This window comes from Mus caroli, unplaced genomic scaffold, assembly GCF_978045245.1.
Source record: "Mus caroli unplaced genomic scaffold, Mus_caroli_1 scaffold_2, whole genome shotgun sequence".
NCBI classification, from domain to species: domain Eukaryota; kingdom Metazoa; phylum Chordata; class Mammalia; order Rodentia; family Muridae; genus Mus; species Mus caroli.
Window position 1 is genome coordinate 128,956,849 of NW_028227257.1, and position 7,361 is coordinate 128,964,209.

The 7,361-nt window shown below is 43.3% G+C and overlaps 1 long non-coding RNA gene across 1 annotated transcript; it reads right to left on the bottom strand.

Annotated features, from left to right (window-relative positions):
- Positions 1-78: 78 nt before the first annotated feature.
- On the bottom strand, positions 79-7,145 carry LOC147005922 (uncharacterized). The gene is made up of 3 exons (XR_015045323.1): positions 7,051-7,145; positions 5,938-6,054; positions 79-185 (listed from the first exon to the last, which is right to left on the bottom strand). It is a non-coding gene; the product is annotated as an uncharacterized LOC147005922 (long non-coding RNA).
- Between the last annotated feature and the right edge of the window lie 216 nt (positions 7,146-7,361).

Genomic DNA, 7,361 nt, shown 5'->3' on the forward strand with positions numbered 1-7,361 from the left:
TTTTTTTGTTGTTGTTGTGAAGACACACTAACACCAAGGAAACTTAGAGAAGAAAGAGTTTATTGGGGCTTACAGTTCAGAGATGATTTCTGACCATCATGTCAGGGAACATGGCAGCAGGCAGGCTGGCATAGTGCTGAAGCAGTATCTGAGAGCTTATATCCTTATCCACAAGAGCTTATATCCTGAAACACAAGGCAGAGAGATATCTAATTGGGAATGATATGAGATTTTGAAACCTCACCCCTATTAGGAGACCTCCCCTAACAACCCCACACCTCCTAAATCTTGCCAAACAGTTCCATCAACTGGGGATCAAGCATTCAAATATATGAGCATATGGGGAGGGGAACATTCTCATTCAAACCACCACAGTAACCTTTGTATACACATAATGTATACATTGTATACATGGAAGATACACATTGTATACATGGAAGATACACATTGTATACATTGTATACAGTGTTGACATTGTAGTTTTTAATCTGCTGACTGGGCTTGAGAAGTCTGCATGAGGCAGGGTAGAAAGACAGGGAAAGATATAGGGGTATGGGAAGGGAAAAGGGTCTCACTCCACAATCCATGTGAATACTTTCTGTGGCTAAAAGCAAGAATTCTCACTATAGAGTCTTGTCAGGCAAGATGTGTTCACTAGTGTAATAGTGTCATGGTTATTGGGGGAGGGTAACTGTGGGAAGCTGCAAATGCCATTACAAGATGGCGCTGGCTACCACTGGCCACCACCCATGATTACGGGTAAACAACCAATGTGCGCATGTGCAGTAGAGTTTTTTGCCGAGTCACTGCCTGGCCCGAGGCATATTAATGAGGTACTGGTAGCATAACCAATCAGGTATGGACACGTCACTCCTAGGCCTATATAAGCAGCACCATTTTTGGGGCTCGGGGCCTTTCGCCTACACAGTCAATGCTCTCCCAATAAACGTGTTGCAGAAGGATCCTGTTGTGGCGTTTTACATGCTGGCAAGTGGGCATCTACAGGTAACCAACTGTTTTCTGTATTTGAGATCTTCTGTAGAGAGGGGTATTCAAGCCGGATACTGTAAATCTAGTCAAAAGCTCATAGCTCAGGAAGTGAGAACACTATTATTGTTTCACTAAATGATCATATTGTCAAGCTGTCATGTAAATGTTTGTATGCATAGTTGTAGATCTGTTCTGTTCTCAGCTGTGGTCAGAGTAACTTCTTTCTGCAGTGGTAGCAATTAGTGCAGACTTATAATTGGTCAAAGTGCTGAACATAAATGATTGTGAACATTTAGTCATAGATGGGTAAGCTGAATCAACTTCCTCCCACCGGAATGTCAAGGAACATCGCAGAAGAGGTGACTGGAAGAATGTAAGAGCCATAGGATGGGGGCGGGCGGGAGTTCTGGGAAATGTGTTCTGGACATGACATGGTCATTGCATTCATGAACCCATAGAAGCTCTGCACAAGATCAATCCAGGAAAAATCCAGTCCGGATGGGAGAGGGCCTTATGATTCCTGACCCCTAGCTGAGGAGGATTGGGTGCTTGAAGAAGGAGAATTATTTGGTGGATGTGGCCTCTGGCAGTTTGCTGATGCCCTGGGGAATGGACTCACACATCCTTGCTCACCCAGGCAACATTCACTGGGCTCAGCAGGTTATAAAAAAGAAGAAGAGGCTGAGGCTGGGGAGAGGGCTGGGTTGCAGGCAACTAGGGGACTATGTGGGAAGAGTTTGGAGTAGATATGAGCAATGCACTGTATACATGTAATATATACACTGTATACATGTAAGATATACAGTGTATACATGTAAGATATACGTTATATACATTACATGTAAGGAATAAAATTTCAAAGAATAGATAAAAGTAACAACAAAAATAAGGTGAGCTACCAGAATTTAGGGTATGTGAAGGAGATAAATAAAGAGAATACAGGCCATTCAAGACAGAAAACAATTCCTATCTGGCTCTTTAATGCTGGGTAGATGTCATTGCACAATCATTCAAATATATAGAACATTCAATACAAAGCATGAACCTCAATGTAAACTGCAACTGAAGCCAAGGAGGTGGACCGGTCTTGACTCACAGATGATAATGCTGCACACTAACTAGAAATGTTAGTATTGGAGTGGAAACTGTTAAACTGGAGGTTTTGGGACAAAGGCCAAGAAATCTCCACCCTTTTTCTCTGACCATAAGTCTGCACTTGCAAACACCATGCAGAACACTGGACAAGCTGGGCAGTGGTGGCACATGCCTTTAATCCCAGCACTTGAGAGGCAGAGGCAGGCAGATTTCTGAGTTCGAGGCCAGCCTGGTCTACAGAGTAAGTAGAAGGGTCTACACAGAGAAACCCTGTCTCGAAAAACAAACACAACAACAAAACAAAACCAAACAAAACCCACTGGACAAAACTGACACCTAGTTCCAGATTCCAAAATGAGCACCGGACCACCCTATAGGGTTCTAAACTCACGGAATAAGGCCATAACCCCAGTACCTCACTACCCCCTCCCTCCTCCCTCCTCCTCCCCTTTTAGAAGCCCCTATTTCAGCTCAAAGAGCACAACTCCCCTAACCTCCTCCTGTGAGATCAGTGAACCTGCCCAAGAGTTGCTCTCAATAAATCTACTTTATACTTATAATTTGGCTCAATTTGGTTTATTGTGTCAGTGGATAAGCCATTCAGGGACTTTCTGCTCATCTTCTCTGTAAACTTAGAAACCATTTCTAAAAACACAGTCCACTAATTTTTTACAAATCATGTGAGACAGATGCTTTCATCCCCCTATCACTTACTCAATTCAAGGTCAACTTAAAATTTGAACCCAGGAACTGGAGAGATGGCCCAGCAGTTAAGAGCATTTACTGCGTTTCTAGAGGACCTAGTTTCCATGCCCAGCATCCATATGGCAGTTCACCATCTGCAATTCAAGTTTCAAGGGATCCCATACCCTCTACGCACTTACTAGTTTGATACACGGTATACATATATACATACATGAAAAACACTTATACACATGAAATAAGAATAAATCTTAATTTTTCAAAAAAAGGGACCTGAATCTAAGCCCATAATTATGCCTCAGTTTTTCAATTCACTGAAAATTGATAAAAAACTCAAACCTAAAGGGAAAACAAAACCCACCAAGCAAACACACAAAACACCCTACCACAGAAATGTTTGTTAAAAGGCAGCCATTTCTCCTGGGGCCAGAGTGGCCTCAGGCTAACAAAAGAACTAATGGGACATTAACTCTGTTATTGCTCCCAGGCCCCCTGTGTCCTGCAATAGTAAGACACTTCATTAATCTAGCAATATCTTGAACAGTCTCAGACATTTTCACAGAGAATTGCTTCTCCAGTGAGAACATCACACAAGCCAAATATTAAAAAAAATAGACCAAAGACCAAACAAGCCCCCAAGAGGAACTCACAGCTTACAACACTGGTAACTCCCAAACTTGAAAGGCTCCGAATATTCATTTACTTTTTTAAACACCAGGAAGTGAATTAGACACCAGGGGTGTATGTGTGTGTGTGTGTGTGTGGGGGTGTGGCTAGCCTCATTCATAATTACTGTGTTGTGTTTATCAATTCTTACTGCCTGAAGGTGGAGATCAGAGGACCACTGGCTGTAGATTCTATCATTCAGGGTGGCCAGTCCTTGGAATAAGGACACAGCCCTACAAAGAGATTGCCTCCAGGGGAGAAGCAGGCTCCGAAAGTACTTTGAGCAGTGGCCACCACATTGAATTTCCTAGCGTAAGAAATCTGAAGGCCAAAATTCTTTAGGAGGTACCAATGTGATTATTTATAAAGTAAGCCTCAACATTTCCCAAATCATCTTGTAATGAATGGTACTGAGGCAGGCAAACACACAGGGAAGGGTTTAGCATCCTGGGGCTCCGCTTGGTTTGGGTTGTGGACACACCTCTTTTTTTAGTAATGTACTTGGCCACCTAGCTCCTTTACCTGCATGCACACATACCCCTATCCAAACAATGTGCCTAGCAACCTCAGAACCTCTTCATCAGGCTATACCTATTCCCCCTTTTGAACAATAGCATATTATTTCTCCATCCCTAATAACAATCAAATTTAGATAGTTTCTATTCAAATTTATCTCCAATGTATCCAGCCTGGTTTGGGGTGCATAGTCAGTCAGACAAACTATACCTGGCGAGTGAATTTTTTTTTTAGGGAGACCTCCCTGCTGATCACTTAATGCTTGTGAATAATTGGGCTGCATACGATTAAAAGCAGGCCATTATGGGAAGGTACATGTGGGAAAATGATTATATGACTAATCTATCAATCAAAATATAAAACTACCTAAACAATGCTCATTAGAAACAAACTCCTCTGTCCATTAAACCCCATATAAAGAGATCCCAGCTTGTAACCTGGGCCGTGAATACTCTCATTCATGTGATCTACTCTCAGCCTTGATACGTTATCCCTCTCTAATCCGTGCTGTCAGTTTGCTTTGAGTCTTGATACTTTTACAAATCTGTGTGAGCCACATTTTCAGTTATTTGGGTAAGAGGACAATAACCTGGAAATGCCTGAGTGCAACCCTAACTAGCCATTATGGGTCCGTATAGATGGAACTATAAATGAGAATATCATATCTCTCTGTAGGGAGCAGAGGAAATCCCCGAGTGAGTGTGTGTTGTTGATACAGGCAGAGCCATGATGAAGACCAACCCATGGGAAGCTGGTGATATTGTTCCCCTTGGGGGCCAGACTTGACATGGGCAAAATCCTCTTCTCTGGTCCAAGTTTGAGTGTTTGTAGACAATTGATCAGTGTGTACAAAACCCAATGGGAATTTCTTCTTCTAGATCTTAATAGCCTGAGACTGCTTACCTACAGAGACCTTATATAGAGACTAGCTAACTGCCCCACACGATCTCCTGGTGCCATATACATAATATTCTGGGGTTTCAGGTTGCTTGCAGTGGTACAGGCCTATCTATCCATCAGAGTGGACACAACCCACCTGACCCCAGCTTTTCTGTATGCATGCTCATCATTTCTTCAATCCCTTACAAACCCTACTCAGGATTCTAAGATCCAAGCTGCTCGGGTTGAGCATCTCTTTCCTAAGAAGAGTTTCAAAAGGTTGGGTGTCCACTGGAGTCTTGCCTCAAAGCCTAAGAGTTCCATGGAATCTTTTATCCTTTCTCTCGGCTTATTGAACATTTGGCATGTGCCAATGACTGTTTTCAGCTGTGGGACTCGAAGCCAAGAGTTCTCTGTACCCGTGTGGTTTCTAAATCATCTTTGGTTAGAAATTTTCTTATCTAAAATTTTGCTACAGACTTACAAGTAGGAATTAGCAAAGAGGAAGAGAAGGAGGACGTTGCTAAGTTACATGTAATGCAGACATGTGGGAAACATGTGGAGTGGAAGGTGAGGTTGAAAGGGTCACACATCCAGAGGCCCAGCAAAAGTTTATGCCTTGAGGGGGTAGCCCAGTGGAACAGCCCTTGCTTTACCATGTGTGGGGCCTTGAGTTTCATTTCCAGCAGCCACAACATACACAAGGAAGAGAAGAGGAAGAAGAAAAAGAGGAGAGGAGTGGAAGAAAAAAGAGTGAAGGACTCTAAGCCTTGACTTCACTGTCTAAACATACAACAAGCCTTTTAACTATATGGCTGGTAATTTCCCTCATTTTGAGAATTAATCGAGTGCCCTGTTACTTGAGATGCAAAGACTCTATAGCTTGCTCTTAGAACTCCTATTTTTTTTAAACATAAAGGTTTAATGAAGAATAGACATGGTGTATGGAAACACAGAAGCTGATTCTTAAAGACAGAGAACCACCTCGCAGCAGGAGTGGGGCACTTGTAACACAGTTAAGAGAAACTATCTGGCCTAGCTTTATTTTGCGTCTGTGAACTTTCTGAGCAGATGGAGTGGGAAGCTTACTATTTGTTAAGCAGCAACTAATGCAACAGCATTTGAGCTCCATGAGGCTGGACATTTGTGGTGCAGGCTCTTTAAGGTCTAGTTCTTTATTAGTGTCACAGGTCACTCTGCTGGGATCTGAAAAGCAAGGGATTTTATTTTTCATTTCTTTCTTTTTTATTAGATATTTTCTTTACTTACATTTCAAATGTTATCCCCTTTCCTAGTTTCCCCTCTGAAAATCCCTTATCCCCTCCCTTCTCCTCCTGCTCCCCAACCCTTCCACTCCCATTCCTGGTCTTGGCATTCCCCTATACTGGGGCATAGAACCTTCACAGGACCTAGGGCCTCTCCTCCCATTGATGACCGACTAGGCCATCCTCTCCTACATATACAGCTAGAGCCACTATAGCTGTCTCCTGAGGGGCTCTGCCAGTGCCTGGCAAATACAGAAGTGGATGCTCACAATCATCCATTGGATGGAGCACACGGTCCCCAATGAAGGAGCTAGAGAAAGTACCCAAGGAGCTGAAGGGGTTTGAAGCCCCATAGGAGGAACATCAATATGAACTAACCAGTACCCTCAGAGCTCCTTGGAACTAAACCACCAGTCAAAGAAAACACATGGTGGAATTTGTGGCTCTAGAACTTCTATTTTTAAAAGAAGTTTGTGTTTAAACCATTAAAAGGTGGTTGCTAAACTATGAGACATATGTAGCTGTCCTAATTTCTTTTCCTGTGATTATGATTGAATACCCTGACACAAGCAACAGGAGAAAACATTTGTTTGAGAACATGGTTCAAGGTACAGTTCATCATGGAGGGCAAGCCGAGCAGGCAAGAACCTGCACTGGTCAAGCTGCATCTGTAACCTGCACCAGACCTTAGCACAACTGATGCCATGTTAGAGGCACCATTCAGACCATAAAAGCCAGCATGTAGGCTCTGCCAAAATGAAAACAAAAACCTAGTCCATAGTTCCAGGAAAATTCCTGGGTAAAAAGTTCTTAAATATACCCTGCTGTTGTGAGTCTCAGCTAGGGTCATCCCATAGACTCCCAGGAGCCTCCCCCATCCCAGGTCTTCAACTCATCCCAGAAATACCCCCTCCCTACTCTCTCCCAGCTCTCTCACCCCTACTTCACACACTTGACACCTCCTCCATGCCCCGTTCTCTTCCACATCTTCTCTCTGGACCAGTTTCTTCCATCTACCTTTGATGGATGTCTAGTTTGTTTCCCTTCCTGTAGTCAGGCAGGACTTCTAGGGGAGGAAGGGAGACACCGACCCACTTGTTAAACTGTCAGCTCAAGATTTGTCCTGCCTACAAGATGTGCCAGGGAAAAAGATGGAGCAGAGATTGAGGGGACAGAAAACTAAGGACTGGCCTAACTTGAGACCTATCCCACAGGAGAGAGCCACCCCCTGACACTAGTAAAGATACT